Source organism: Festucalex cinctus, chromosome 1 (genome assembly GCF_051991245.1).
Source record: "Festucalex cinctus isolate MCC-2025b chromosome 1, RoL_Fcin_1.0, whole genome shotgun sequence".
Taxonomy (NCBI): Eukaryota; Metazoa; Chordata; class Actinopteri; order Syngnathiformes; family Syngnathidae; genus Festucalex; species Festucalex cinctus.
Window position 1 is genome coordinate 36495851 of NC_135411.1, and position 22382 is coordinate 36518232.

The 22382-nt window shown below is 38.8% G+C and overlaps 1 protein-coding gene across 2 annotated transcripts in view; it reads left to right on the forward strand.

Annotated features, from left to right (window-relative positions):
* prkcab (protein kinase C, alpha, b) overlaps positions 1-22382 on the forward strand; it is a 134372-nt gene that overhangs the window by 50179 nt on the left and 61811 nt on the right. The gene's annotated exons all lie outside the window — the stretch shown is intronic.

Consider the following 22382-nt stretch of genomic DNA (forward strand, 5'->3'; position numbering starts at 1 on the left):
TGACATCTGAATTCAGTGCTGCCCCCGCTAGGGAAATGTTGTCTCTCTGAGTGAGTTTGTTTATATGTGTGAGCGTGTTCACACAGTAGACAGCTGACCTTGCTCTCGCGCTTCCCTGTGGTCCTTAATGAAGAGGTGGAGGTCAAGCAGAGCTGCCGCCTGCTGGATGGCCTCTTTGTCCGTGTGCTGGGGTGCATTCAAAGTTAGAGCGGCAATCAATCTTTTAACCGCGTTTGTAGCTGCAAGGCCGATTTATTAGGAGACTGTACAAAATGAAAACAAATTTATTACATTTTTTGCCATTGGCACATGTCACAAGTACACAGCAACAACAATTATTTTCGTTTCAACATGTCCTAGCCAATGAAGTTGGCAATTTGGTGACCAAAAGTGGATTACATTTTAGACTCGCAAAAAGCAGGTCTAAGTGGTGGTGTAACACCATTTTGGTAGATTTGATTGAGGCCCAGGCAGACAGATTCTGAGCTCCGCAGACATGTGTAGTGCATGTAATCACATTTCATTCATATGCTGTATTTGACAATAATGTGGGACAATCCCTCTCAATCATTGTAGAAAATAATTGTTTGAATGAATTATCATCATTGTCATCTTTACAATATTTTAATAGCATCTAGGGTTGAGTTAAAACAAACCTCGGGACCTATCTTCATGCCCAGCGCAAGTCTAGCACAAAGTGCCATCTAACTGTGTGCATGGGTGGAGTTTTCTTTCTTTTGGTATTTTTGCTAGACTAGCTACTACCTCTTTACTCCATTTAAATTAAGCGGAGCGAGGCAGTCTGCAGTCTCTTTTTTTGTCATCAAATTAGCAGATGCACCGGGGGCGTGTAATAGGAGGATCCTTCGTTGACATTTCTTTTAGCGCCTGCGCGATGGCTGGCTGTATAGAGACAGCATACAAGCGGGCGAAGTCGCTGCTATTTTATCACTTTAACGGCCGAAGGGTGGAGGAGGTTTACAGAGATGTATTGGCGACAATTTGAAACTATTGAAAGCCCACATGAGACGTGAAATTTGCTCCGACTCACTTGTTTCCTGCGTCACGCGTCCGGCAGATGCTGCACGTCGCAAAGAGACAGATGTTGGTGTTAGCTTTTGAGTGCAAAGCGCTTTCATTCATTCAGTACATTGTGTAGTGGAGGTGGTAAATAGTGGGGTATTGTCTGTCAAGGACCACTCCGGAACCCGTGACTCAACCTTAGAGAAACAATACGTAATTCCCAGCCAAGTTACATGTGCGTCAAAACGACCGCCGTCTCCCACATGGATGGAGTCCCTTACAAATCTTCCCTTTTTGATCAGGTTCATGCCACTGATAAATTTGGCCTCGGCAACGGCGGGAGATTATGTTTCGCGTGTTGCCGTTACTCGCGTCGGAAAATCCTCTTTCCCACCAGCTGTCTTTCGCCCTGATTACCGACACGGCTGCGCAGCGTTTTGCAGCATGTGTTAGCACATTTGCGTCACGTGTTTCTCAACGCCTTACCGGATGGACAATTTTGACAAGTGAAGTATTTAACAAAGATGAAATACTACTAAGCAGTATGGTGGTTCGTTTCTTTGTTCTCTTCTGTTCAGCTTCCTTCCCCATCCCAAAAACATGCATATGATCTTCGGTGAAAATTCTAAACTGATCTTAGTTGTGAAGATGAGTGTGCGATATGGACAACCAGCCCAGGGTGTAAAGATGCCCTGTATGCCATATACAGTACAAATATGGCCTTCCACTGAGATTTGAACTCTACAGATGAATCACGCTAACACTTGTTGATGACGTCTAAAAGTCCATCTGACCATGGAGCTGGAGTAGCTGCCACCATTGCTCGTACTGTTTTTTTGTTGTTGTTTTTTTTAAACTGGCACCATACTTGCTAAAAACAAATGTGCGTTCACATCAAACAGTTATCATACCCTGTTTTCTTAGCTGCTCAGGCAACTGCGGCGTGAGTGTTAGGGCCTCGTTATACTTCTGTGTTAGCTTTCAATTTGGTTGAGTACAGTATTATTGAGGGTGCCAAGAGCAAGAAATAATGCAGCAATTTTATAGGCTCTCATCATAAAATAGTTTGTTATTGATACTGATTACATATGCAGTAGTATAAGCATCAGCGCACAGGAAGAACACAGAAGAGGTTGTTGAAAATCGTGTTGAGTTTCAACCACCAATTTCTGCCGGGCACTTGTCTCCGGGCAATTTAAAGTCTTCAATGAACCTAATGTGCATGTTTTTTGGAATGTGGGAGGAAGCCTGAGTGCTTGCGTGGGTTTTCTCCAGGTACTCCGATGAACATGTAAGCTCCCCACAGGAAGGTAAAAGTCAAAATTCGAACCCAGGATCTCAGAAATGAAGTTTCATAAGTACTATTACAAGCAACACAAATAATGCAAATCAGTTATTCTGTATTTTATAATATTAAGTTAGAAGTTGTTATCATGAAATATCTTGTATGCTCATAAATTAGGATAACTATGTTGATAATGATGTCTTTTTTTTTTAAGCCCTTATAACATTTGGAAGTATGTCAAGTATGTCAATGAACTAGGGGTGTCAAAACTACTGTGTTAATTTTGAGTTAATTTAAAGTTCATTTAACAAGCCTATTTATTTATTTATTTATTTATTTATTTATTTTTTACCACACGATTGGCAAGCCTGTACTGAGAGGATGGGGGAATTCCAGTCGCAATGCAGCACTAACGTTTGCGTCAAAATTTAGCAGTAATAAATTTAATAATAATAATAATAATAATAATAATAATAATGCATATATTTGTGGAGGCTGGGGTCAGGTTGTAGTTTACAATTATCAAAATGTGCAGAATTATTTCATGTTAAAGTTATTTCATGTTAAAGAGGAGATTAATATGAAAAGAAAAACGCACGGAGCCATCACCACCAGCTTACAAATGCAATTGTGCCATCTAGTGGCAGAAAATGACCTCAACACAAATCAATATCACACTTAATTTTTACAGTACAGTACCTCTTTTTTCTATTATTTTAACTTGATTTATGAATTATGAAATTATTATATCAATGACTAAAAGATGCAGCCATATTTCTATTAGTTTACAATTTTCTTTCCACTTTTATGTGAACAAGAATATGAATACATAGAAAAAATATTTTATTGTACATTTAGAATAAGATGTAAAATTTGCGTTTAATCGTGAGTTAACAATTGAAGTCGTGATTAATTACTATTTTAAAAAAATGAATTGTCTGTCAACCCTACAATGAACACAACTTTATTGATTTTTTGTTTTGTTTTGTTTTTTTACCCAATTTAATGCCAGCAATATCAATAAAACACCGCTAGGTGACGGTATTGTTCAGCATAAACCTTCCTATTCTCCTCCCATTATACATCTTGTTCAGAAATTTTCCAAAACATGGGGAAATTTTAACCTTACAAGCCAGATTGATAATTATGATTCACTCATCTTGGGGGGAGGTAACCTGGCAATAGCTCTTCACAGTAATGTCGTCGGGAAAAGGAGGAACATTCTGTACAATAATTTGAGCTGATTGGACGATGCGACGTTCTACACGTTTGTTTTAACCAATCATGGCCACGGGTAAAAATGTCGTGTTCATTCTTGTCGAAGGGGGGAAAAGCACGAACATCTTACCAGCTGGAAATCCACGAAGTGCCCCTCGCTGTTCAACATTCAACAAGGAAACGGCAAGTAATTTTGCAAGAACAGAATTAAGTGTAGTGTCCATTTGCCTATTCGGTTTGTGTGTTTCCCCCGTGTGTGTTTTGTCTCACACTACACAACGCCTGATTGGTCCGACCTAAAAAAGGTCGGCTACAAACGTATCAGCAGAAGCGGGACAAGATGTATTCTCCAGAGTTTGTGAACTCACAAATACCGCGAGAATTCAGCTTGCTGGCAAGGTTAGGGAATTTTACTTTTTTTTTTTTTTTTTTTTTTTTTTTTTACTTGGTTTTATAACACAGTGTGTCTTTCCAGTGACAGTGAGGTGCGTTAAAATGTCGCTTATGTATTAATACATCCATCCATCCATCCAATCCAATATCTGCTGCTTATCCAGGGTCGGGTCGCGGGGGCAGCAGCTTTAGCAGGGAAGCCCAGACTTCCCTCTCCCCAGCCATTTCAACCAGCTCCTCCGGTGGGATCCCAAAGCGTTCCCAGGCTAGCCGAGAGACATAGACATGCCCGGAACACACTGACCTGAATACATGACTGGATAGCCAATAGCTCATATACGCCCGTGCAAGCCGTTTAAGACACAGGGCGGCCATATCCTCCCACCTCGCGAGCAGGCTACTGTATAAACTGTCACACAACTTCAAAAGTCTTGGCCTATCGGCTATCCAGTCATATATTCAGATCAGTGCTGGAACTATATCAATTTTTCCTGCTCTTCTCCAGTAGTTGAACTAGGATTAGCATTAATGTTAGCCACAGTTTTGCTCATTCCAGTCAGATGACCATCACCAGTAAAAGTAATCACAAGACATGCAGTTGGAGACTTGCTGAAGCCTAATCACATTCGATCTAGCCTTACATTAAAAAAAAAGAACTTAAAATTGATTAGCATGATTTATGTATTTTTTCCCGATGCATACAATGATCGTTAAAGGCTTGCTATGGGGATAATAAAGGTTTAACGATGGCGACAGTTTGTAAAAAGTGTCAAACTCACTGTCACATGCAGACAGCCAGCAATGCTCATGTGCAGTCTGTTGCCTTCATCGCGTTTCACTGACTCACTCACACAGGTCAGACTCTCACGAGCACTCCTGGTGTATCAACGTAAACAAGTCGGAGCGCCTCCAGCCCTCTACTCATCATAACACTCATCATCGATGCTCAGGCATTTAAGGCTGACCGTACTTGGTCTGCTGCAAACGACACTGTGGGCCCAATTTTTGAGGATGTGGTGGTGGCGAATACCTCGCTTCTATCCATCTTCACAAATGTTTCAACGTCGTAACAGACAACTGTACAATTTAAGAAGAGGCGACAAAAAGTCAGGGTTAGTCAATTTATGGTCGACAGTCAAGGTTAGTGTTCTGCCCAGGGTTAAGATTACAAATTAGGGTTCCAATTAGGGTTCCAACTCCAACCAGGGTTCGAGTTCCAAACAAGTGTTTTGCTTTCAAATCAGGGTTTCAAGCCCAGGTTTATCCCATCTCTCAATCAAAACGTGAGTGTGGCTATGTTTGTTAAAAATATAATCTTGTGGTGTTGTGTCCACTGACAGAGGGCAGCGTGCTCACACGAAGGAAAACAAACCAAGAAAGCACGAAAGATTTGATGCTCTGCTTCCAGCACAGCAGTTAAATATCAGCTGCAGCCAAATGAGGTCATGTGTAAATCAGCTGCAGTTTGTCACTTAGATTACCAGAGGCTCACTTTAGCTCCTCGGGCCTGCCACTGCCCATGTTCCAAAAATGTCAACAGGGAACAGAACGCACGATAAATGAAACCACGACACTATTCGTTATAAAGTAGACCTTCCGAAATTCTGCGAGGCTTCGTGAGGCCGTGGAAGCGGCACATTTGTCACAACGCGGGATAATGTTGATAGAATGAAAGACGAGGGTTGCGTCACACTGACAGGCGGTTGAGCTGAGACATGACGCAACTTCTTGTTCCCTTCTTTCTCCTCGTGGCTCTGTTGACATATGTGGCACTTTGATATTTGTTATCGTCTTCCTCTCCTAATCGACCGCCAACCATGACTTTTAACTGAAAAGTCGCACCTGTCAATTAGTATAGTAATTCCTTTGTAAGAACTAGTCTTTGAGATAATACAATATACTTTATATTATTTTCTATACCACTGCTTCCATTTGGCCCTGCGGGGATTAAAAATGTACTCAGTAACTCTGCAATTGCTGAGTAGTGACTAGTCACTCCATTTTAATATAATCCAGCTGATTATGAAAAAAACAAACAAACAATAATGATGATTATTTTTGATTGATATTTAAATTACGATTAACTCTTTGACTGCCAAAAACGTTTAATAACGATTAGTAAAATCACAATGTATGCTGCCATAAACGTGAAATGACGTCATCTAGGTTTTGTTTTTTGGTTTTTTTCTTAAATGGACGGAGCAACGTCTAAGTGCAGCGCTGCCTGGTCAGTGGGTTGTGGAATCAAAAACACCACCTAACTATGGCCAGCAGATGGCAGCATTGTGTCTCTTTTCAATGAAATGTGACGGAATCTGATGGAATCTGATGAATAATGCTCGTAATTGGCGAAATGGCACTGTGGAGTTTTTTTTTGTTTTTAGTTTTTTTTTCCATAATGTGTGGCAGTAAAAGAGTTCAGAAAAACTATTAATAATGTATTTATATATTGTGGATTTCTGTATGTATAATATATGACATGATACATGTATTTAATTTATGTCTGAAGATACTTGCAATAAAAAAAAAAAAAATCTAGCAAGATCAAATTGAAAGAATCATGTCATCAGACCGTAGTTATGTTAGTTATCACTGCACACAGAAAATTTGCTCAACTGTTTTCCAGACGTATCTGCATAAAGTGGATTGTGAGGATTCTGAAACCTATTCACTGGCCCTCGCGCCAAAATTTCCAGTTGACACTCTACTGTATCGAACTTCTATACAAACATCCTTTCAAAAGAGCCTACTGTCTATATTTAGCCGTGCTGTCTCACAGCCATCATAATGTCAGTTTCAAGCCATTACATCTCCACAGCACTGCAGTAACCTGCAGCAACAGCTGGAAGGACTCCATGGTCGACCCCCACCCCCCACTCTCAAGCTTACGCAACAGCAAATCTCTTCTTCTCTCTCTCTCTGTCTGTCATGCAAAGTGAACAGATAGCAGCTCTAAGCTCAGGAGAGGGCAACCTTCTCTCGCCTCATCAACACGTAGCGGCCCGAAGACACGCTGGCTTAACTTTGATGGAGACCTTATAGCGTATAGAGTTCGTGCGAGAGAAGAGATTGCTCGTTAGATTACATGCGATGATGCTCCCAGCACGGTTGCTCATAAGTCTCTCCATATGTCATTATGCTGGGCCAAGTAAACGTATATAGATGAATTCTTTTTAATTTGGCAGCTAATATTGCGTGAAGCCAACTGGCTTAAAGTGCTTCTCCAACAATGTGTTACTGAGGATTTGTTTTTTGCAGCAAAATAATATACAGCCCTTTATTCATCCAAAATGAACAAGCCACTCACTGTATGCAATGACATGGAGCAGCGCTCCGCCCATCCTGCATGGTTGTCATCGTTGGTTTGTGCCCCTTTGCCACTTAGCAGAAAACATCTAACGAATAACCCCATAGTGAATGGTTCACTTCGCATATGGATGCAATTCAGGATACACTTTAACTGTAGACAAGCCTTATCCTCTCTCCCAATCGCTTCGAATGCCCTATTTGTTGAGTTAAGTTGGACAACTAAGCAGTTCTTTATTTCAGCCAAGCAACTTGTTTACAAATGATGTGATTGTATTATTTTTCTTTATTTTGTTGTCGTGTGGTTACTTATTCTTCTTATGTTTTTGGGTTGGTATGAGAGGATTTTGTGTGTATTTTGTTATTGTTTGTATGGTTGGTGCATAAAGAGTTAAAATTAATAAAAAGAATTTGATATATACATATACTGTATGCAATGACATGATTACATAAACATGAATTGTTGAAGTATTGTATCGTGGGATGCATTCTGTATGCCAACAAATGTTCATATACAGAAGACAATACGGCAATACTGAAAGAAATAATACAATTCTGGGTAAGGTTTTGGAATGTTGACAATAGACATAATACAAAGGGGGAGGCCAAGAAGTAATATTATGAGGTAATTGTCTTAATTATAAGAGAATAAAGTTGTAATTTTATGAGTACAAGTTTCCGATTGGCACGCAGGAAATCGCTTAGTGTTAAATTTACATTATTCGATCAAATATGTAGTAAGCAGTGTTATTATAACACAGTCATAGTAAATTTCCTTGAGTGTTGGGGTGGATGTTGGGTGTATAGCACTACTTTGAGTGTTAAATTGACCACACCCTCATTGCAGGAAAAACGTTCCAAATTTCCAGTATGCTGTTGACATTTTCAATAGCGATACATCCAATTACATCCAGCTTTGAGGGCCTTGTCAGGAGGAAAAACGCTATATAAGTGAAGTCCCATTGACCCGAGTAAAGTGTAGTTTGAGTTCAATTTTTCAACACTGACACAGGTGCAATACACTCATAAGTGTTTAACACCAGAGTTAAGTGTAGTTTGGCAGAATAAAATTTTTAACACTGACATTAGTGTAGAATACTTTCAACAGTACTCTTTTTAACGGTGTAGATTTTGAACAATATACTGTGTTGGAGTAACACTGGTTAAGTGTGAAAAAGTAACACTTTGAAAAGTCTCGGATTTACACTCATTGGTGTGGACACATAAACAATTTTCTAATGTTAGATTTAACACTGTGTTAATCTAACACTGGCGATTTTGCTGTGCAGTTATTTTAATTTGATCTCGTAAAACTCTTCAAGTAGTCTTCCGACATCTTTGCTAATTAGGGAAGCGTTAATTGATCCCTTCGACTGGTTTTATATGTTTTAAACAACCACATTTGACTTGCTGGAAGTGACTTGCTTCATTCTTGAAAATGTCTTACTGCACTTGGCAACAATGAGTGACTGTACCAACACTAAAAAAAAAAAAAGAAATCCCACTGTGAAACAAACCTGGAAAGTGCAAACCATTTCCTAATAGCTGATTTAATTACAGATCTGCATCTTGAGTGTGCAGTTAGTGCTGCCTCACAGCGTGTGTTAGACTTGAATGAATTTCGGGGCGATGCTCACCTGCTGGAGGCACGGAACAATAATGAGATCTTTGAGAGTTCAAGGGATGGTGAGACTCTTTCCACTTACACTGGCAAAGTGATTCTTGGATATTCTTGTCTGTGTAAATAATGTATTTTGTCCTTGTAAATATGGCTCATCTTACATTTGTGGATGACATGTAAACAAGTACACATCAGGAAATGTCTTGCTGTCGACTTTGACGGTAAATGCATCTTGTTTATGTTATCCTTGACACCTGAGTGTGTTGATATAATGACTGGTGTCTGCAGAAGTTGGTGAATGCACGCGTCTAAATGCTGCAGTGTGAAAAGCACGATTTGCAGGTGTGTGCGTAATGTGCATGTGCTGCTGAGAAACAGAAAGTGACGCGTCAGCACCTTCTCCTTGTCATCATTACTATTATCCGTCATGGCTCAAAATGTCCATCCTAGCAAAACACCGCTGGGATGGAGCACAGCTGACAAAGCCACACTATGTGTTTGCCTCCCACAGCTGAGGAATTGGACCCTCAAATATTTTTCCATTCTGTTCATTATACCTCCAATAATGACATTGGTTTATAATGATTCAATGTGTTTCTTTTTTTTTTTTTTTTTTTTTTTTTTTTCGTAGAGCTCAGAATTGTTCATTCGGTAGTCTTACCGATTCAACGTCTTATCATCATTGCTCTTTTTTTTTTTTTTTCTTTTTTTGTGTGTGTGTGTGTGTGCATTTGCGTGCATGCGTTTGCGTGCGTGCGTGCGTGCGTGTGCGTGCAAATACGTATAAATTTATACTCATTAATTCACCTAAAGCCTTATAAATATCCCATTACCCTTCGCCTTAACCAGGTACTTCAGAATCTTGCCAGAGTCGTGAAGTTTAAATGGTCAGGAGACCAGAGAAAAGGTCAGAAAAAAATAAGGAGAAAAGAAAGATAAATCAAAGTGAAATCCAGCACCGACCAAACACTTCCTGCCTTCCCCATGATTACAAAATCAAAGTCTTACGCCAACCCCGGAAGCCTCTAAATTCCAGCAAATTTAGCGAGATCTCAAGAGACCAGAGGAAAAACTAAAGAGAGGAAGGAGGGAAGGATCGATAAGGCAGAGTGAGATCCATAGAAGCCAGTACATCCAATCCATCAAAGTGAAATCCAGCACCAACAAAACCCCTCCTGCGTGGTTACAAAACCAGAGTCTTATGCCAACCCCAGAAACCTCAAACTTCCAATAAATTGAGATCTCAAGTGACCAGAGGAAAAACTAAAGAGAGGAAGGAGGGAAGGATAGATAAAGCAAAGTGAGATCCACAGACCCAGCACCCACTGATTCAAGGGGCTGTGGGAGGGAGAGGCTACTTCTGTTGAGTTTCAGTAGATTCAATGTGTTTCTTTTTCATAGGCAACTCACTGTACATCAGGTTTTTTTTCCCAGAGAACATTGAGCTAAAATTAAAACATATGATTTAGTGCTGAGTTTAATTAGTGCAGATTGAGGACTATTACTTTTAATATGTCATCGTATATCCACAACTTAATTATAGAACTAGCAACTCCTCACCAGGGACTTTCATTTGATGTAGTATATGACTCAATGTGGTTAGTCGCAAATGCATTTTTGACCTTGCCACGAGTGAACGTCCGTCACATCTACTGCTGTATATGTTCGCCAAATTTGGAGACAATCAGATAGGATGGATGGAAAAAAGAAGGTTTGAACTCAAAAATCAGAAGAAATGCCGTCTATATCATGTAATTTATTTGGTAAGTTTAATAAGTTCAGATTGGGGACCTGTTCCTCCTGTTTACTTCATTATGATGTCATCATATGAGGGCATAGTGACAATATACTGTATACAGAAGGGCCTAATCACAGGCTTTAATTTGACATATGACCCAATGTAGTTTGTGTGGAATGGATGTTTTTTTTTTTTTTGGTCTTTTGTGTCACATGAGGCGCTAGACAATGCATCACGTTCACCCATTCACATTCATACACCAGTGGTGCTGCCAGGTCTCAATGGGAGCAAATGAAGGTTCAATGTCTTGCTCAAGGACACTTCCAAATGGTCACCGATCAACCCACACAACCTTTGCATTGGGAGGCAGCCACTCTACCACTGAGCCATGCTTTATTTAATATTTATTATTAATTATGACCCAAACTCAAACAACACGGGAGTTCGGGACTAGAGAGTCTTTATATACAAAAGTAAAAAAACAGAAAGCAGGGCTGGATTCAAATGGCCTTGAAGAAAACAATTAACAGAGAAACCTTGACTCAGTACCTTGGGCAGGCTAGATGCAGAACTCAAAAGTTAGTACAAGTTAGAAAAGCTAAAAGACCTCAACATACTGACAAAAATGTCATTCAGTAACCCTTGCTAAGCCAATGCACAATTCTATATGACAGAATAAAAGCCTATAAGATTAAAAAAAAGTGACTCATCATAAGTGACATTTGCATAAGACTAGACAATGTGTGGCGATATTTGCGACGTATGCAGGCCTTTTTTTTTTTTTTACGCATCGAAGAAGCGGCGTGTCCGGCATTGTATGAAATACACAACATCGACAAGCGATCAAACCATTACATTAGTATTTACGATACATTATTACATTAGTCTACATTACGTACAAGGCACTGGCGCATGTCACAACTTTTAATTCTCGACTCGGTCTGAGTGAAGGAGCAGTGTCGTCTGCTCCGCGGGTGTATCGCGGCTGGATCCCTCGCTCGAGTTCGACATGGTTTAGTCAAGTGTGTGAATGTAGTCATTTGAATTAAAAGTAGACAACGATTCATTAAGAAAACGATCCTGGAGCATATCTCTGTTTGTTTGCATGACAATTCGCCGGTAACCGGACCAATGAGAACAGCTTCTGCTCTGAGGTAGGATGACGTACTGTTCTGTTCACTTTAGTGTTGAGTGCTGACTGGTGTGTTTCGACTTTTTTTGGTTGCTATGTCCATCCATCCTTCATTTAGCAGATTCGCTTATCCTCACAATATTTAGATAAATCATTTATGAATTCTGAGGCGAGGAAACTTGGGTTGTTTTTAAAAAAAGGTGCGCAAGACCCGGTGCATGCTAGCAGCTCGGCTAAAAACGCCCCCTAGTACAAGGCATACTGTCTAATAATTGCTTATTTTCATACACTTCTATTACAATTTTGACTTTTGTGATGCTTGGAAATGAAACTAGAGACCTCAAGGAGGCTATTTGTGGAGAAATTTCAAAATGGACAAAAAATGTCCAACTGTCTAATATCGTACATGATCTCGAGATTGATCCTGCCGACATGCGGACCCTTTTGCCGGAGCGGGTCACGTTTATACTGAGACTTGATTACACAAATCACACATTACATTTTGTTATTAGGGCAACAGGTGATCAGTTAAGACATCACCAGGCAACCTCTGAAGACAATGAAGGAAATAGGGGGCTGAAGACTTTTCCACAACCTACTTTCCAGTTTCTTATAGTATAGTTTGAAATAAGATATCCAATTTGTTTCACTTGACGATCGTGTGCTATACTTTGTGTTTCACTTTATTTGTTTGTGGTTGTACTGTGCAAAAATGTTGACAAACTCAAGTGGTATGAATACTTTTGCAAGGCGCTAGAGATAAATAAACCTACTTAACACATTCACTGCCAGCCCAGAAAAAATGCATTGCATCATTTGACGTCTTTTTCCGTCAAAGGCAGTGAATGAGTTAAAGGTATTTATGATCAATTGTTAGAAAAGTGTACACAATAAGTAGCGCTCAGTTTGGTGACCCCTGGTGTATGTATTTTAAAGACAACAAGGAAAAGTCACCCTTGTTATTGAGCGATAGGAAACAGACGGGCAGCTGCTTAAAACAGCACCAACTGTGTCCATCCCCTCTCGTCGTCTGTGAGCCAAAACACGTTTAATGATGTGATTACGTAACAGCAGCCTGTGCTCTCTTTCCTTCCCCTTCGTTACCATCGCTTCTCATTAAAAGTCGTCATCCCGCCGCCTGACAATGATGGAACCCTTTTTGCCTAAATGGAGCCTGCAGACCTGAGACAGCAGCAGGAGATGAGAGCCAAGCAATTAAGAGGATGGAAGAGATTAAGTCGGTATTGCGGCTAGCTCCTTCCTTCCTAACTTTAGGAATCGTGCAGCTTTTGGAGAACTGTGATGATTATGCACTCGCAACCCACACGGTTGAAATAATACACTTATGCTTGAGAATGCAATTAAGTTGAAAATCCTCCAGCATTTTTATTACTCTGTATTCCCCCCACGGACGGCGTATTTAGTGCGATTGTTTTGCAGGCTAATTAAAGAATGATCATCATGAAAGATAAACTACAGTTAATCTGGCCAATCAAAATGCATGCCAATTATGTCCAACTAATTAATGGGCGTACGGAATCCCCTTTTAATAACAGTTAATGTGTGAAACGTGCTCGACTTGGCAAGTTCACAAGGGAAAGAAACACAATAAGGGCCTGGGAAAAAAAGAAAAGAAAAACGATGAGCTTGTAGCACACGCGAGCTTGTTTCATTAACATTTTGCAAGCTAAATTGAAAGAAAAGAGAGCCAGCTCACCGTTTATAAGAAAAATGTGATGACGAGAACATTCAGGGAGGAAAGCTAATGAACGTCACATAGGGGACACAAGGAACGACGCAAATGGGATGCTGTGTTGTGGTTTCTCACATCAGCTCCACAGTGGGGATAGTGGAGCGAGAGAGGAAGTCAGGAAGTTGTTTCGTTACTTAACCAGCTTGCTGACATCATTGTAATAGTCACAACGCACGATACGCAACATGAGTATTCAACCTTTAATCTGTTTTTCAACACAGTAGTAAATAGTCTTATATACACAAATGTGACAGACTTTTACAACTGCTGTAACTGACTCAGTTAGATGCTGCAATGTATTATTTTTGAAGAGGATATTGGTGTTATTTGTGAGTCTGTCTATGGCTTTTCACATTGTATGTCAGCATTAAACAGTTGGAAAGGCAAAAGTTATGTGGCTGATTTAAATATACAACGGACAGTGTAAATCTGCATGAAGGCAAGTTAGACCGAGCATTGACAGACAAGCGCAAGCCAGCTAAAAGAGGGAGGGCTGCGCCACTGTGGGAGTGCTCACAGCTGACTTCTATCATTGCTAATCGAAGTGGCTGATTTCATTCCCTTTAAATGTGACGAGTTGTGCACGAAAGTCTCAACATTGTTGTGGAAGCACGTCTGTGCCATTGAATGCCAGGGGGAAGATTTAAAAAATATAATTATACTAGATAGAGATAGATAGATAGATAGATAGATAGATAGATAGATAGATAGATAGATAGATAGATAGATAGATAGATACTTTATTAATCCCCGTAAGGGGAAATTTTGTTGTCAGCAATAGCATCAGGAAAATAAATAAAAATAAACAATAAAAACATACATCTTAAAAGTACTCAATGTATAATAGAAAAGAAACCCAACCCAACTAATTATCCATCCATCCATCCATCCATCCATCCATCCATCCATCCATTTTCTTAACCGCTTACTCCTCACAAGGGTCGCGGGGGTGCTGGAGCCTATCCCAGACGGCTTCGGGCAGTAGGCTGGGTACACCCTGAACTGGGTGCTAGCCAATCGCCGATATTACTAATTAATATTATAATAATTATTATTAAAATGAAGAACAGTAATCAGAAAATAAACACCAGTAAACATACTCGAACTCGAGCGCGAACTTACACAGAAGCTGCTGTCCGCTACAGCTCTTGCCCAGACACTCACATGCAGACTTGCTGACGGCACATGCCACGCCACCAGGCCCCGCCTCTTTTAAGTACGCCCATGTACATTGACATTACAATTTGTACAGTAATTTCCATGCATTTTCCGGTTGAGATTTGTTTTTGTTTTCAAATATGTTTGCAATACATTTTTACCGCAAGCTGTATCCTTTCTAAATCCCCCCTGGGAACAGGCTTTATTTCACTCTATTACTTTTCTTTTTGTGTTTGTGCACTGCAGTGGGGTATAGAAATGACCGCAAAAGGATGCAAACCCACGCTTCAAGACGCGCATAGAGCTGCCCTAGAAATGTCAGCACTGCACAGTTTTTATTACAGAGGATGCTAGTTTCTTCAAAAGGTGGACTCTCAAAAAAAAAAAAAAAAAAGAACAAAAAGAGTTCAGCTGGCATGTTTACCTCTCCTGGGTCGACTCAACGGGTTGCGTATACCTCGCGCTGACCCAATTTGATTCCTGCGGGTCCTCAAGAGCAAGCGTCTGCTCGACCTGATCAACAGCAAAAATGCGGGCCTTCTAAATGTATAATAGCTTATTTATTAGTCCTGATTACTTCCAAGAAAGGGTCAAGGCTCCTTTAGCGATGTGAACCACGTGAATGAAAGCGTGTTCGGTGTCGCATAGATCTTTATCCTTAGCCAATGATTTTGTCTATGCTTGCTGGTTTTAATGAGTCTCATTTAGTGGTGACGCGCTAATGAGAGTGCCACTGCGAGCCTCCTGCCGAGGTGAACGGTAGCAGATGAATCGATGCGGCCCAACCTGCAACTTTTTAAATGAAAACAAAAGAACTTTTTTAATTCTTCTCCAAATGAAGTTCTGTTATGCAACCCAATGTCGTTGTTTGATGGATCGCTTGCTGTTGACATTTCTCCAGTCCCAAGTTAATTTTGTTCCCCTGCTTGCAAATAAATGAAAATATTGGCAATGCATTTGCGCTTGCTCAGTCAATAGTTAAAGGAGACGTAGGGGCCGGGGGCAAGTCCAGTTTACCATGTTTGGCACCATGTTGCAGGCATTGATAATTTTGTCGAAAAATTTTTGTCATATTTTTTGTCAGGAAAACATTTTTTTCAGATGAAAATTAAACAAAAAATAAAATAGAAGCCATTCATTGAGACTATAATTAAAATTGCTCTTTCTTTCGTTGACTAAAATACAATCATATGACTAAATTATGACTAAAACTAGTGTTGTTCCGACACCATTTTTTGGCTCCCGATACCGATACCGATACCCAGCTTTGCAGTATCGGCCGATACCGATACCATACCGATACTTAAGGGTTATTTTTTTTCCTCAAGATGAAAAAGCTGTCCTGCCATTGGTTCAGAGCATTCAAGGGCCAATAGGATATCTTAGATCGGCATGCAGTGAACATGTCACATACCAGTGAATGTCGTGCACCAGCAAGACACAAGATGCTGCATCCAAAATCCTATGTTAGCGTTGGAATTAATGGTATCGGCATGTTACTTGTGAGTAGTCACCGATACCGATACCACTGTTTTAATGCAGTATCGGCACCTCTGCCGATACCAGTATCGGTATCAGAACAACACTATTAAATACAGTGGCTCACAGTTCTAAGACTGAAGTTTCAGATCAATAAATAATACATTTAACTAACTAAAACTTTAATTAATTTTACTGAAAAGACTATAACTAAAACTAAATTAAAATTTCTTGTCAAAATTAACACTGGTTGCGGGCCTTGCTGTGCTTCGATGGAAAGTTTTAGCAGTTCTGAAATCATGACTTTTTAAAACTGTACTATACCTTGAAAGTGGTAACCAGCCCATTCCTAAGATTGATTAAAACAACCAGTTTTCATGCAAGTACGGTCATATCTTAACTTACAAATCCATCAAAGTTTATTACATTATAAGTCTTCGCTTAGTCGATTTTCTTTACATTGTGTTGCGAGAATTGAGGTCACTGTTCAATAACACTGTGTGACACTTTTTAAGCTGACCAATTCTATTGGACCACAGGTCTCAAACTCCAGTCGTCGAGGGCCGCAGTCCTGCATGTTTTGGAGGTTTATCTCCTCAAACACACCTGATTCATCAGCAAGCTCTGCAGGAACCTGATAATGATCCTCATTATATGATTCAGCTTCAGGACTGAAGTTTGAGACCTGTGTATTGGACCATCAAGTTGTAATTATCAGTTACAACAATTCTGAGCTCTCTCTCTCTCAAAAAAAAAAAAAAAAGGTTGTAATTATCCAATACCAGAAATCTTTTCCAAGAGTACTGCATGGCATTCTTTGCACCCTAGCCTTAATGTTTCCTGGAGTTCTTTACTCCTTTCCTGCAACTCCTGCATTTCACCTTCGTTGTCGTCCCGTCATCACAAACGGCAGCGTTAAGACTGTCGGGGGATGCAGGATTTGCTTTGCTGTCATAAATGCATTTCTCTTATTATGGACGCCCACAAAGAAGCATGTGCGCGGCGCTGATGTCGTACTTGTGTGTGTGTGAGAATTATTTGGTCAGCAGGTGCCAACAACTCCATCTGAAAAGCGACGAGTTTGCATTTTGTTGCTGTTGACTTCGTAGGATTCTCAGTCTCACTAACCTTTAGACATTTTCGACTGTTATAAAGCATTTGAGTCCATCTATTTGTACTGCTTGGCAAGAAGAGCACTGAATAAAGATGTTAGCTTTTCCAACTAGCCAACATTGTTATTGTCGTCATGCACTTATCACGTCTGATCAAAAAGTTGAGTGTTTAATACTAGTGTGTGGGTTATGTTACATTTGTGGTTCAATTGTTTTATGCTTGAGTGATGAATTAAAACACGGCCAGCACAGTTAAGGCAAGGCAGTTTTATTTCAAGAGCACATTTCATACACGGCGTAACTCAATGTGCTTTACACAAGCAAAGACACAAAACCTACACGCATCAACTAACACAACAGTTAACAACATTCAAAAGCACAGAAAATGAAAGTAGCTTACTAGATTTACCAAAAAAAACATGCATCGACAACATTAAAACACATTAACAGCAAACTTTAAAAACATTAGAGTGAAGTGAAGAATTGAGAGTAGTTTTCTAAAATATTTCAAAGAAAAACATTATTTAAAAATATTTTGAAAACCTTAATCAAAGGTATATGTCAAGTCAACACCTGCAACATTTAAAATACACAGAAGAAAGAATGAGAAGACACAAGGATTTGATTACTCGCGAGGAGAAGCTGACAGAGAGTTGTGCGCAGATCACAAGCTCCCAGCCCCTTCTGACACAACTCCCTACTTCTCCTCTTTTATTTCGGATTCCCTAACATACACAATAGGCTACACACTTGCCTCTGAGGAAAATGGGAGTACTGGCAGCAATGTGATAAGCAACTCCAGCAGTCGTAAAATACAGAGGACATCCTTTAAATCGTCACGACTACTAATCCTTGAAGGCTGTAGTTCTTCATTCCCACATTCCAGATGTCCTCAGGTTGAATAAACATGCAGCAGCTCCAAACCCATAGTGAAATACTGAATACATAGTTGGCAATTAACTATGTAATAAGAGAAAATATAGAATAATATATACACAATAACTCTAACATTCCCCCCTGTTTATTATATATTTGCTCAAAGTCTCAGATCACCTATGAGTTACTTCAATTAGATTTTCAACTGCAGGATCATATTTACGAAAACAAATACATTTACACTCAGAGGCAATGTTAATCTTTAGTCATAGTCGGCTGGATCTGAAAATAATTCAAGCATATCATAATGTACATTATCCAATGTTTCTGTATGTAATTCTCAGCATTAATAATTCAACCAGCTGTCTCTCTTCCTCTTCATGATGGCCCCAAAAATCAAAATCAAAAAGACAGCCCCAACTGCGTCTGATCGCATCTTACGCTCCATTTGATTCAGGAAAGGGACTCGTCTCCTTGAGTTGTCCCTTCTGACACATCCTGCACAGTGAGACAGGTCCTGGACTTCACAGCGGTTGGGGGAACTTTGAGGGTAGCAAACAATGTGCTCCCAAAGTCTTCACTGACTTACTTGGTCAGACTTTTCACAGCGAGTCAAGCTGCTTGTTTCTCCTCTGACCTCACTTCAGTCAGGCTTCGTTCCGCAACCTGGCAAGCTGTTAGTCAATGGTACCTGTTTTGTGCCATGTGATAGGTGAATCCAGGAGAGTCGTTCAGCGATCTTCACAACCTTCGGGGCCAACAACACTTACAAGGGCCTTCCCACCTTAGGCTGGACCTTTAATCAAAGTCAGTCACTACCCTTGATGGGAGGCTTGCCTTCCTGCTGAGATAGAGAGTCATCTGGCATTTGATTAAACATTTTCACTTCCTTATCATTTAAACAATCTTCTCATATAGTCACTTGAATAAATTTCTTTCATCTGTACGGCTTAACAGGTTATTACAATAGGCAAATTTAAATGGTCCACCACACGAAATTTCAAACGAGCTTAACTGTCTTGTTCCTTTTACAATTTCCCAAATCACTTAATCATCAATTATCTTATCTCCATGCTTTGATCATGTATTTTTCTCGCTTTTCTGTTTTTCCCTTAAACAATGTAACATATAAAGTGACTTTCATTCATTACTCCAAATAACTAGTACGTCATATAGAGACATGATCTGTTCACACAATGCTTCTGCCATAATAATAACATCCAGTTGTTTTTCTGGAACAATTTCAACTCATTGTTACATTTTTTAAGACCATCAATCAGTACTTGTTAATATTGACATTGTCTTACTTTTTGTTCAATTCCATAAAATCCATAGCCACTAACAAAAATTGTAAAATATTAGAAACATCAATTCCATGTATAACAAAATTCTAAAACAAAATTCCAAAAACATAAAAACTTAAAAAATTAAAAATATAAAATTTACATGCGGTATTGCCGTATTGTTACCAACTCCCCCCTTTTGAGACATTTTTATGGCTCACAACTCAAAATCATTATCCAAGCCACTTCATATAAATCTTATGCTGCATGCAATTTAAAATAATTTCACAATATTTACAAAAGGTTTTCATTTTTCCTTTTTTTTCTTTTCCACTACAGTGTTCCCTCGTATATCAGTGGGTTAACCTTCATACAGTCATTTTCCTCTTCCAAAAAATTACACAGCTGTACAAAAATCCACAAAATCAGCACTTTTTTTCTTTTCTTTTTTTTTTTTTTTAAACAACTATGGAATTTAAAACAATTGGGACCCTGTAGCCTTCACCGCTCTGGCCCTAATTTGCGAAAGAACACTGTAGTTTACATGTCTTGGACGGATAGAATTTTATAGTCTACCCATAGCATAGTAGTAGTCTGGCATTTCTTCAAAACTAATTGTATCATACTACATCTTGTATTGTTTACAACCATATAATCAAGTTTAAATGTAACACATCTTTCCCAAAGCCATATGTAGTTAATAATAAAGCCACCATGAATATCAATCATCTTGTACACAATTAATATAAAATACTGGCTTAAATTCTACTTCATGCATTCTAAACAAAACTCATAACCATGTCAGCAATCAATTGTCTGTTCAAATGGCCTTCCAATATCTTCGTAAAGCCACTACTATCATTGTTCAATTTAAATCACAAACTGCATTTTTCACATTCATCTATCTATTAAAATTTGTCAAACATTGTCGTTGTTATCAGTATCTCAATTCAATTTCAGTAGTAGAATTGTTAGCATAATTATCCACCCAATTCATGTATAATTATATATGTATAATCACAAACATCAAAAGTTCATAACAGGTCACAATTTCACTCAGGAATTTAAGATATCATTTTGTAATTTGTTTCAAATCTTAGGGCCGACAAAATTACTTCGTTTTATCGTTGGGTCTCCATCATAACCACTTTACAATCAAAACAATCTCAATATTACACCCTTGTTGCACAAAAGTGTAATACACCTTTATTTACATCATTCTCCAATTTCTTCTTTCTTTTAAGTTGTTGCTGGTTTTCATTTCACAGCTCAATTTTCTTTCATGCCATAGAAGAATTTTGTCCATGCAAGTCAAAATCTGACTTCCCAAATGTACCCAAACAATTTCGAATTGCTTGAGAGGGTATTGTGGGACATTCACAATATCCTTGTAGTAATAATATATATATGTATGTATATTTCCCTTCCAGTGCAAATTTAGACCAGAATATACAATTTGGGTGTACTGTTATAGTACTTATTCATTCCTCAAATTTTCATCAAGAATCCAAATTATCTAATAATATATTTCCAGTTAGTAAGTTTAGTATTTTCAATCAGCACTTCTGCCCTTTGCGAGTCCTTAATCACTAGTCTAATTTATCTCCAATTCAGCATTTTACTCAAATAAATCATCTTTAGCATAGATGATATCTGGTCTGTTTGCTCTGATTTCCACTTACTTACATGTTGTCAAGAAACCCAACATCAGAATGAATGAATGATGAATTCATAAGGAAGCAGGTTAAACAGTTCTTCCTATTTAGTTTTAAAGAAAAACAAAAGTTCTGTCATCTCCATTTGTTCTGCCATAATTGTTATATGCAGTGTCACTGTATCAAACTCATCATCAGTTTACAGGTAGTCAGTCAACTGTGACACTCGTAGGTGTGGCATTGTTTTCGTTCTCACATTTATGCTCAGAGTGACATAGCTTATCATCTCCCTTCTTTACAATCAGTTCCCTCGCTTTTTGTAGTAAGGCGTCAGCTACCATTTAAGAATTTATTTAGGATATAGACTACGTCGTAAAAATGCAAAGATCCTACACCTTTCACATAGCGATATCCCTTTTTCTACTCAGCTTATCTTTTTATTACCATGTTGCCATCTAATGTAGACACCAAGACTAGGTCTAATCCAATGTAATATAATTCTGCTTACTGGTTTCGTTTCATCTTTGTTTTTTATGTTCACCTTGTTCAAATAAATGGCCGTTTTTCCACCAACAACAATTACCAGGGCAATAAAAATTCCTCATGGGGCATCCAAGTACTATCTCGGCAGCAGGGTCTCACTAACCTAAGGTGGTTACTTTGAGGGGTCAGTATTTTTACAGCAGCTCGTCTCAATCAAACTCATTTAAATTAATTACAGAGAACTCTAAGACACTGTAAAAACACAATTCTAAATTCCCTGCTGAACTTTTGCAACCAAAAACTCACTTTACCCAGAACTCAAAGATCCTGGGCTTGTTGGTGGAAAAGCAACTATTAATAATTGTGCTCCTTTAAGAACATTCAAATTCAATTATAAATGCCATTTTTTTCTTCTTCATCAAATTCAAATCTCAGCTATTTATTTATTTTAAATAACTCACCACTAATAAAAGGTTTGCCTTCTAAACCATTTTAATAATCTTTTCCCTTCAATGCCTATTTTACTTATCAGGTTCTGGTGAGGGAGAATTTGTTAAATTCCACAGTCAATCACAGCAGGAGCTAAATCAGAATTCAATTAGGAAAACATTCCTCTGTGTAACTAATCTTTTATACAAACTTCAGGACTATATTCAAAACGACATTGTAAAGGCTCTTTCTTACAATTTTATGTTGTTCTCTAATCTGGATCTGCATGAGTCACACCAAATCTATTAGTAAATATAAACACCACAGTAATGAATTTTTAGAACATTTAACTCCTAGTAAGTATTTTCAAGTCAGTCAATAAGGTTTAAATTACTACCTGTTAAAAAGTCATGAAATCATTGCATTTCCATATAGAAG